The following is a 10,760-nucleotide window of genomic DNA, read 5'->3' on the forward strand; positions in this document are numbered from 1 at the left end:
TGTTAAGGAATCCTCTTCTGTTTGCACACACATGCTCAAGTAGCCTGCAGAATTCACTTGTATAGGCAGAAGTAAAAAATTCTGCAAGCTTATATGACACAGGTACGAATTGGATCTCTTCTTTACAAGCACCTAAGGGCATGTATTACTACGGAAATTATGCACAGTGCAATTTCATAATGAAAGAAAACGCTTCACTCCAGAATACATAAGAAATTCCCTATTTGTACATTCGTTAACTGTGCCTAAAATTCTATATGCTTGTACAAGTGTGTGTGTGTGTGTGCAGGCTACAGTATATTGGCCTGACTTTACATCTATGCTCACATACATTTTGGTGAACACTGAAAATATTTACTAAAAGAAGAGTTCTATTCTTCAGTAGCAACACATTTTTGGGCTTCAGAAGATCACTGTTCACCAGTGGCGGCTGACCCTTAATGGGAGAGGAACTTATCAAGACTGATCTTAAAACCTGAACTTTAACCGCTTGCCGACCAGCCCCCGCAGTTACATTGCAGTAGGTTGGCTCGGCTGCATGAATCGCTGTAGCGGTATGTCGGGATCATACATGGCGTTCTGTGGGCACACACCCATCAGCCAGCGGCGGAGCCAATCAGCGGGTCTGGCAGACTCAATGTTTGCAGACAGGCCGTGATCATCCCCTACAGTGGCAGAACGAGGATCACCTGTGTAAACAAGGCAGATTTTCGTTCTGACAGGGGATCACACAAAAATCCTGTCTTTCTGCTATGCAGGAAGACCGATCTGTGTGTTGTCCCAAGCAGCCCATCCCCCATACAGTTAATAAACACACTGAGGAAACACAGTTAACCCTTTGATCGCCCCGATGTTAACCTCTTCCCTTCCACTGTCATTAGTACAATATCAGTGGACATGTGCCCCCGGGCTGCTAGGCCAGTCTGAGGCCTATCCCAGGACATCTGGCTGCTAGGTTATCTAAGGGCCTATCCAGAAGCAAAAGAGCAGCGTAGGTTTGGAATTGCAGCTTGCAGTCCAGCCAGATGTACGGTTCTGCCGGCTGGAGAACCTGTCGTGTTCGGAGGTAGAGGGGAAACTGTCACCACTAAGGGATCCACCTTACTACCAGGGAACATTGTGAGTAGCTGAAGCAAGTACCAGAGCAGTATTTTCACCAACCGGAGATGGTAAAGAATTGGGAAACTTCAGCAGAGGTCAAGCCAGGGACCCAGCCAGTGGAGGTGATGCTTGCAGAACATTGTGTGCCAAGCTAGGGACCCAGCAGGGACGCAAAGGTGATGCTTGAGGAAGATACACAGTGAAAAGATTGAAAGAGCTCGGGATCCAGTGGCAGTGGATCAGCGGGTCTAAGTCATAGACTGAGCGCACAGTTGAGTGAAAATCTAAAAAGGAGATTGTGGAGGACATGAAAGCTCAAGATTGCTGCCATAGGAGACAGTGTTTCTACACATGCAGACCTGGTGTCCATCTGGGTGCCTTTCCCTGCATGGCTGTCTACTTGTAGAAGTCTCGGAGTCTAATTAATTAACATTGCAACTACTAAAGGGTGTCCTGGCCCCAACCCTCACTCCGCCAATGGACGGAGTGATCATGTGGTAAAGGGTCGCTGTCATTGGTTCTTTACCCATGCAGCACGCAAGCCAACATGGACACTTCTGAGAAGTGTGAGACTGGGAGGCCTCCCAGAACTAGCCAGCCGCGCTGTAGTCGTCAATCGGCTATAGCGTGGTCGGCAATTGGGAGGGACTTGCCCTGAGCTGAGTAAACATACATAGAGCAACCAATTAAGCCAGCCTGCCATGCACATTACCTAGATTTACTAAGAACATAGAACTCACCAGCTGGCAAAGTGGTACCTTAAGCTTTTATTCCATCTTGCAACTAGTGGTGTCGGTGATGAGCGGGTACTTGTGCTGTGCTATGCTGTCATGTGATGTGCTCCGGGTCCTCCAGCCAGGAAACCTGCTCCACTCCCTAACCCATGCGCTGCTCTGGCTCCCCCCACAAGCCATGTCCAGCCCACCAGTGGCGGCTGGTGTTTTTATTTTGGGCGTGGCAAACCTTTCGGAGGGGTGGCACCTTCCCCCTCCCGCCCGCTGTTTGCCGCACTTACCCCATCTAGGTGAGTAGCGGGCTGCGTGTCATCTCCTCCATCTGCGGCTTCCAGTGCGCGGCTCTTCTCCTCTTCTAAGGCATCCTATAGGATCGCCTGTCTTTTCAGCCAAACGCGTGAAGGGTCTCAAAACACCCACTCCGCATTGGAATTCATGTATCCGGCATCCTGAAAGGGTCCCGATGCATGGATAGTGGGAGGCGGCAATGGACAGGGATGGCGGCACCTGTGCGTCCTTAATAGATGGGCCGCCCCTGCACCCCATGCCGCTCCAAACCAATGCCACTCGTCCCGCTCCCCAGCAGCAATGTACACAGGGGCAGGAGGAGAAGAGGAGACACAGATACTGTATGCTGGTCTGGAGACTGGAGGCAGAGACTGTACTGTGCCAGCAGACATATATAGGTGGCTGCCGGGCCGCGAGCTCCCCTGTTCAAACTGCCGCCTGGGTCACAAAAGTTCTGAAATGATTTATCTTTGTCTCATTTTTTTTTTTTTACACCACCGAAACCTGACATTCTAATAGCGGTGTGTAGACTTTTTATATCCACTGTATGTAGCAAGTCTTTATTAGGGACAAGCCGAACACCCTCCTGTTCGGTTCACATCCAGAACATCGTTAGGTCTATGGAACACGAACATGAATAATCAAAAGTGCTCATTTTAAAGGCTTATATGCAAGGTATTGTCATAAAAAGTGTTTGGGGACCTGGGTCCTGCCCCAGGGGACATGTATCAATGCAAACAAAACAGGGTGGCCCCGCCCTCTGTTATATAAGAAGTGTCAGAAGAACCGAAGCGTCACACGGCGGAAGACTCCCACTGAGGCGGATCATGCAGACAGAGCAGAAAAGAAGCCGTTGTTCTGGCATATAGTGTCCTGCCATCATATACTGTCCTCCCCGTACTGCGCATGCGCAGTGCTTGCGCAGTACAGAGCAGAAGAAGCTTCGGAAGATGAAAGGTGAAGATGAAAGGTGCCTGCGCTGTGAGTCGAGGTGGTAGCCCCACCATCCAAACGGACATAGAGCTGGCAAAATTAGAGGGCCCCTCGCGGACTCGCTTCGCTCACCACCCTTCGGCCTCTGCCTCGCTGCGCTCGGCTCTTTTTATTCCAACTCTATGTCCACTTGGATGGCGGGGCTAGAACCTGGACTCACGGCGCCATTCATCTTTGGGTGTTTTCGGAATCTGTGTGTGCTGTGTACTGAGCATGCGCAGTACACAGCGGACACTATCCAATGAGGGACTCTATATGATAGGACACCGGAGCAAGATGTGGGGTGAGAAAAGAGGAGGAAGAAGAAGATGAAGATGATGGAGAAGAAGAAGATGGAGGAAGAACAACACTAAAGGAAGACCAGAAGAAAGAAGATGGAAGAAGAAGCGTAAAGAAGAAGAAATTAATAAAGGACTTGTCAAAAACCGTCTCTTGTGTTTTTAAACCCTTTTCTCACTTTTTTTGTGAAATGGTAGGGGTACATTTGTACCCCATTACCAATTCACACAGGGGAGGGGGCTGGGATCTGGAGGTCCCCTTGTGATTTTTTTGGGGGACCCCACACCATTTTTTTTTTTTATTTTGTCATGGGGTTCCCCTTATAATCCTGAAGGGTCTGGTATGCATTTTGAGGGGGATCCATATACCATACCTGGCCATTAGTCAGTTAACAAACAACTTGTGTTTCTGTTGCATTACTGCCAGATAAACACTTGCAGGGTATGATTGGCTCTGAGATACCTGGGGAAGACTAGTGGTTCTGAGGAGTAGGAGAATGAATCAGCAGAAGTGACTGCACTGTCACTAACACTAAGATACATGGTGAACAAGGGATGGGGCTGCACCGCCAGCTGCAGAAATGTGCCCCATCCTGCGTCCCTTCAGTTCGCTGCCAGCGAACTGACCCAGTGATTGGTAAATGTAGCATCTCTGCCCATGCTTGGCAAACCACATATTCATTGTCATGTGGACCCTGCTGCTGACAGAGTGGTCCATTAACATGGACACCTTAACTTCCACGTGCTGGTAAAAGGCAGGGTTGGCCTCAGCAAAATATTAGCAGATTGGTACCTGCCACTGTGGTTGACTCCTTGAGCTGGAATGGGAATTGCTGGAAAGCCAGCAGTTTTGCAAAGCTGGCACTGAAACGCTGGGCATGTGCGTGATTAAGGGACAGAGGAGACTTCATATCTCCATCTCTTCATAGCACAATCACTTTATCTCGTCATAGCACAATCACTCTCAAAAATAAAATTCAGATGTGCCCTGCTCCTGATGGTGCCACCTGACCAAGGTTTTGTCTTAAAGAACCTGCTAAACTCTACTTCCTTTGCATGCAGAATGTTTACCTCTGCTTTGAGGCCTGCCTGACATCTTAATTGCCGACTGGCTCCTGTACATAAACGTCAGCACTTTGAAGATGGATATCTCAGTAACGGCAGCAGCTGCTGCTACAACTGAGATATTCCATCTTTTGAGCCAATGGTTCTGTTTTCAATAATGGTGGTCTCTGAGGCGGCTTTGCCGCGAGATCACCGTTATCAGCGGCAGGAGAGGGGCCACCCCCATTCCCTCTGCTTACCGGAGCCGTCGGCATCGGCGGAGGCGATCGGGACCTGTCCATGGCTGGGTATGGAGACAAATGAGGCTAAGATGCCGCCCCCCCATCTCCATACCATAGCAGGGCGAAAGCGATGTCAAAACGTCACTTCCATCCATACGTTTTAAAGAGCCATTTTTCTGTTGTCATTCTTTCAAATGACAGAATGTATTTTTGTTTTTTTTGAATTTTGACCCCAGATCTCATATTTAAGAGGACCTGTCATGCTTTTTTTCTATTACAAGGGATGTTTACATTCCTTGTAATAGGAATACATGTGATTTTTTTTTTAAAACAGTATAAAAATAAATAAAATCAAATAAAACAAATAAGAAAAAAAATATATTTTTAAAAGTGTCCCGTCCAACGAGCTTGTGCACAGAAGTGAGTGCATACGTGAGTAGCGCCCGCATATCAAATGTGTGGGCAAACCACACATGTGAGGTATCGCCTCTATCGTTAGAGCGAGAGCAATAATTCTAGCTCTAGACCTCCTCTAACTCAAAATATGCAATGATTTTTAAGGGTAAAAGTTTGACGCCATTCCACGAGCGGGCGCAATTTTGAAGCGTTGGATCAATTTACTCAGTGTAACATTATCTTTCACAATATAAAAAAAAGATTGGGCTAACTTTACTGTTGTCTGAATTTTTTCCCAAAAAAGTGGGCTTGTAAGACCGCTGCGCAAATACGGTATGACAAAAAGTATTGCAATGACCACCATTTTATTCTCTAGGGTGTTAGAAAAAAATGTAGAAATGTATAATGTTTGGGGGTTCTAAGTAATTTTCTAACAAAAAAACTTTTTAACTTGTAAACACCCAGTCTGAAAAAGAGGCCTGGTCTTTAAGCGGTTAAATACAGGGTATTGCCTAGCTGTATAATTAATGTGGTAATAGGAGGAAAAAAGAATATGGTGAGTTGGTACACTAAATTGATTTATTTAAAAAAAAAAAAAAACAACTTTACTTTTCATGCTTTGCTGGGTTTCTTTTACCTTTCTCTGGATCAACTGTGGGTATAGGATTGTATTATATATTTTTTTTCCTTTATTAGTTGGTTATACTAGATGGACTTTTCAACCAGACTAACTATGTAAGCACCATACAAGTATGTGGTGATGTGCTTGCAAATAAAAGGTCAGCTTTGCCTGTGTTAATAACAACTTAAGCTTCTGACCTGTAAAAAAATAATAATAATATAATAAATATATATATATATATATATATATATATATATATATATATATATATATATATATATACACATACAGGCATGTACTGGCCATCAGGACTACCAGGAGTTTCCCGGTGGGCCGATGGCTCAGTGGGCCACTCTGATGTAAGGGGGCTGGTGATGGGATACTCTGATGTAAGGGGGGTTGGTGATGGGACACTCTGATGTAAGGGGGCTGCTGATGGGACACTCTGATGTAAGGGGGTGCTGATGGAACACTGATGTAAGGGGGCTGGTAATGGAACACTCTGATGTAAGGTGGTGCTGATCGAACACTGTTGTAAGTGGCTGGTGATGGGACACTCAAAATGTAAGTGGGCCGGTCTGGATGAAGTCCAGGGCCAAATTTCTGTCCCAGTCCAGCCCTGTATATATATATATATATATATATATATCGTGGCCCCATGACCAAGAGAGATGTGGATCACATAATCACGTACAACAAGACTTACAACATAAATAGACCTGACGTGTGCCTTGGGGGTCTGGTTGGTATGCCAAGAAAAGGAGGCAAAAGACTCAAATAGGGGAATAATTCTTAATTGATTCTTATGGTTATTGAGCCAGCTTGGTGAAGGCTTGTGCCATTTCTTCATGAGGGTTTGGGATGTATGTGGCAAAACAAGCACACTTCCATTGGCCTAGTTTCTTGATTAGGTGGTGTGGTACTTCCTGTTGGGAGGCAGGTGAAGATGCTCCAATCCGGAAGGAATGTCCAGAGAACTGTCTGGGGTTGAAGCCCAAGTTGCTTAGGAGGATCCTGACATGCTTGATAAACTGGCTGCCATTCAGGGGGCTGGTTTGAAAGGGTAGCAATGAGCTACCATCAGATTGGGACAGTAGTCGGTCGAACGCCGTCACTGGGCACCAGGCGTTGTTAGTCTGAAACAGGTTGTTGTCAACCCCGGGGCCGGTTTGTTGCATTTTGCAGACTGTGAGATGAAGAGTGTAATGGTTCGGAAAGTGGGTCAGGTGCCGTTGGAGCATGTCTGACTGCCAGAGCCGCTGAGAGTAAATTCACTAGGTCATAGGAAACCGTAGAAGGCCTGGTAGATGGCTGCCTAGATGACTAGGCTGGGCAAATCCGCAAAATGGAGAACGAGTAAGGATTTCAGACATGTCATGATAGGTAGACGCTTGCTACTGACTACTGGTTGGTGCTTCTGTATGCCCTGTAGGGGGCACTTGACTGCATGGGCTTGAGAATACTGACGGTTTACTGGGGTCCTGTAAGGATAGGAAAGGCTGGAGGCTGGCTAGGTATAGCCTGATAGTATTATGAGAAAGGGCCAGCTGTGTGTGGCAATACGATATGAAGGCTAGGACGTGTCTAACGTCGCCTATTGCTGCTTCGGGGCAAGAGGCCAAAAACTTGCAGTCGATAGGCCTTCAGTGTGTTGCGTGCCAAGGAATGGTTAATGAGCTGGGTTGCGTTGGCAAGATGTGACTTCAGTCAATTATCAGCAAGGACCAGGGTGGGACAGGAGTAGTTGGGTGGGCTCCAGGCGCCTACTGGAAAAGCAAAGTAAGGTTGAAACGGGACAGCGCATCAGCTGCGATTTTGCATTTGCCTGGAATTTGTCTACAGAAGATATTAAACTGGTGATGAAGTGACAGCTGTGCGAGCCTGCACAACAAGGACATGATGGGGAGTGACTTGGATCTACCTTTATTGATGATGTTGGCCATCCTAAATGTCAGTGGTGAAGAGCACTGTCCGTCCTGTCCAAGTGTGGCCACAGACCTGGGCAGCTGTCGCGATGGGATACAGCTCGAAGAGTGATGAAGACTGGGTGAAAGCCATTCTACACAGAGGGGAGTGGTGTCCGTAAAGTGTCAAGGGGAATATGCAGTAGATGTACGGCAGCTCTCAAACTAGATGTTAATATGTATCTAATACATATATAGGATCCTATAATTTAACCCCTAAAGTCAAAAGAATAAAAGGAAACCTTCAATAATGACTGTTTGAAAACTATAAAAGGTTATACATTCACCTTTATGAAGAACAATTGAAACAGAATGAATGCGCTCTGCTGTGAAATTAAATACTCACTTTGACTCTGTTGGATGGATTATGTTCTCCAACACTGTGAATGGCAGGGCTCTTCTACTTTTTCAGTGTTGCAGATTATTTCTATTTTTTTGCCTAAAATAAACAAATTTAAAGTGGCTCTTAACCCTGAATAAATTATAGTGATGACTTATTTCTGAGCGATAAAACAAAGAGGCTGATTTACCACAGACAAATATACTGTGCACTTGCTCTAGATCTTAGGGGAATATCTAAAATGAGGGGAAGCTCTGCTGATTTCTATCATCCAAACATGTGCAAGCAAAAATTCTATTTTTTATTTTCCTTACATGTCCCTCTCAAATTTACAGCAACTGCACTTGCAGTACACTTGTAGTGCACAGTGGACATGACTTTTGTAAATCAACCCCATTGCATTATCAAAGTGGTACCATGCGATTCTGGAACACTACAAAAATATACTTTTTACTTAATTATAGCAAAAGTTTTTTTGTTTTTTTTTCATATAGGAAACTACATTCCACCAGTTTATCTCTATTTTCTTCCAGGTCTCCCAGGTATAATAAAATCAGTCATACTGTATAAGTACGCCAGAATCCGACGCCTTGTGTGCCACTTACTTCTGAGCAAAAGATTAATTTCCAGTATGTATTAAAACTCTTTGGCATTCCTCAAAAATATTTCTTCTACTGTGACCTAGTGGATAGGACTGTATAAATGACAATGCAGACATAATAAAACATACATTTGAGGATCTCATTTGAAGCCCTTACCTTCCAGGTCAGGAATGTCAGGAACCTCCAGAAGACTGGTTGCTTCTGCTTACCCTCTGCGGACAGCATGCAATTCTCACCCCTCAAAACCAGGGCTGCGGTTGCCATGTTTGTTTAGAATCGTTGTTTTTGGTTCAGCAGTAAGAGTAATAATTAACTACTATCATGTTATTAGAGCTGGCTCTTAGCAACTATACTGATTGACTGAGGTTGATTAACTGAAAGCAAATAGGCTTTTCACTTTGCAAGGGAACTTAGCTTAGTAAATGAGGGTAAACTCTGCTGACTTCCATCATCCAATGTGTGCAAGCAAAATACATTTTTTTTATATTCCTTCCAATATGATTGGTATTCTTTGCAAAGTGAATTTTCACATTTGCTAAAAATAAAGAAAATGTCCTCTGAAAAGTGAAAATTCCTTTGCAAAACTGCAAATATTCAAAATGAGTCTCCAGTTGATGTCCAAAGGCTGTCCAGGGAATCACTCATAGTTGTTGCATATGCATCTGTCCATTTTGTTGATGGCTTTCTGTGTCTACTTTGATCTTCAGGCTTTCTCCAATTACATTTTTCTAAGAAATAGGGTTGTTTTACGTATAAGTTAAAGGGATTGTAAAGTTTAATTTTTTTTTTTTTAAATAACAAACATGTTATACTTACCTCCACTGTGCAGCTCGTTTTGCACAGAGTGGCCCCGAACCTGCTCTTCTGGGGTCCCTCGGCTGCTGTCTCTGCTTCCTCCCGCAGGTGCTTCTCACATTCATGCGAGCTCCCTCGCATGGTGAGAAGCATCTGCGGGTGCGCTCCCGTGATACAGCCGGCGGCTATAGCCGCTCGCTGTATCACAGGCCCCGCCCCCGGTGCTCCGCATCAGTGGATGTGATTGACAGCAGTGCGAGCCAATGGCTGCGCTGCTTTCCATCCATCCACTCCAGCTAATCAGCGGCCAGGCTGAGTGGTGAAGAGGAAGTCGAGGACGAACGCGGGACGTTCGAGGGGTGAGGTAAGTAAAACGGGGGGACTGGGGGCGCAGGCACTGTCAGATGTTTTTTCACCTTAATGCATAGAATGCGTTAAGGTGAAAAAACATTTACCTTTACAACCCCTTTAAGCAAAAAAACTTATTCTTGGTCCTTTCTGATATTTTTATATTAGGTTCTGTGATTGCTTCTGTCATTCTGGTTAGAATCACAGTTTTTTTTCTGTATTCGGTTTTGTCAGCTACTAGCTCTAACTTCTGCTTTCATTACAACAGTATATGTGCCTGTACATCTCCCATAGCTCCCAACTATCTGAGATAAGAAAGAAGGATACCTTCCAACATAATCCCTGGAATTCATAAAATATTGTTGGTCTTAATTAGCTCCTCTTTTTTTTTAATAATAATAAACTTTATTTTATATAGCGCCTCTAAAAGGTACACTATATTGTCAAACATATTGGGATGACTGCTCCAAATCATTTGGAAGAGGAGGGGTTATGGTGAGGGGTTGTTTTTCAGGGGTTCGGTTTGGCCCCTTAGTTCCAGTGAAGGGAACTCCTAAGGCATCAGCATACCAAGATATTTTGGACAATTTCATGCTCCCAACTTTGTGGGAACAGTTTGGGGATGGATGGTCCCTCTAACGAAAAGCCCCACTGCTCCGCTTGAGTGCTTTCATCATATACCACTTCTTCCCAGTCTGAATATAGATATCAGATATTCCAACCGCTCACAAGCACAACACAAGATGATACTTGTTTAGTTGCTGAATATGGACTCTTTTTATTAGAACCAAAATACAAGTCTTATATACAGTAAAAAAGAAGGTTCCCCCCTAATTAACTAATCCCTTAAAGCAGCCGATGTGACTCCATGCCCTCCTGAGCATTGTTATGATTAATCGGGATTTCACTACAGGTCAGACTTGTTGTCACCGAGCTTCACACAGTAGAATATACATTATCATAAACATCAACACAGAACTCCTTCATACAATAGCAAGGTTAATTAGCACAAA

General features: G+C 44.8%; 1 long non-coding RNA gene across 1 annotated transcript in view; it reads right to left on the reverse strand.

The window, feature by feature from the left end:
* LOC143984326 (uncharacterized) overlaps nucleotides 1-8,103 on the reverse strand; it is a 72,948-nt gene extending 64,845 nt beyond the window's left edge. Inside the window, exon 1 of the long non-coding RNA XR_013274797.1 lies at nucleotides 8,009-8,103. This is a non-coding gene — a long non-coding RNA (uncharacterized LOC143984326). The remainder of the gene's footprint in view (nucleotides 1-8,008) is intronic.
* Nucleotides 8,104-10,760: the final 2,657 nt, after the last annotated feature.

The sequence above is a fragment of the Lithobates pipiens genome, unplaced genomic scaffold, assembly GCF_037356315.1.
Source record: "Lithobates pipiens isolate NorthernLeopardFrog02 unplaced genomic scaffold, aLitPip1_a1.2 Scaffold_16, whole genome shotgun sequence".
In the NCBI taxonomy this organism is placed as follows: domain Eukaryota; kingdom Metazoa; phylum Chordata; class Amphibia; order Anura; family Ranidae; genus Lithobates; species Lithobates pipiens.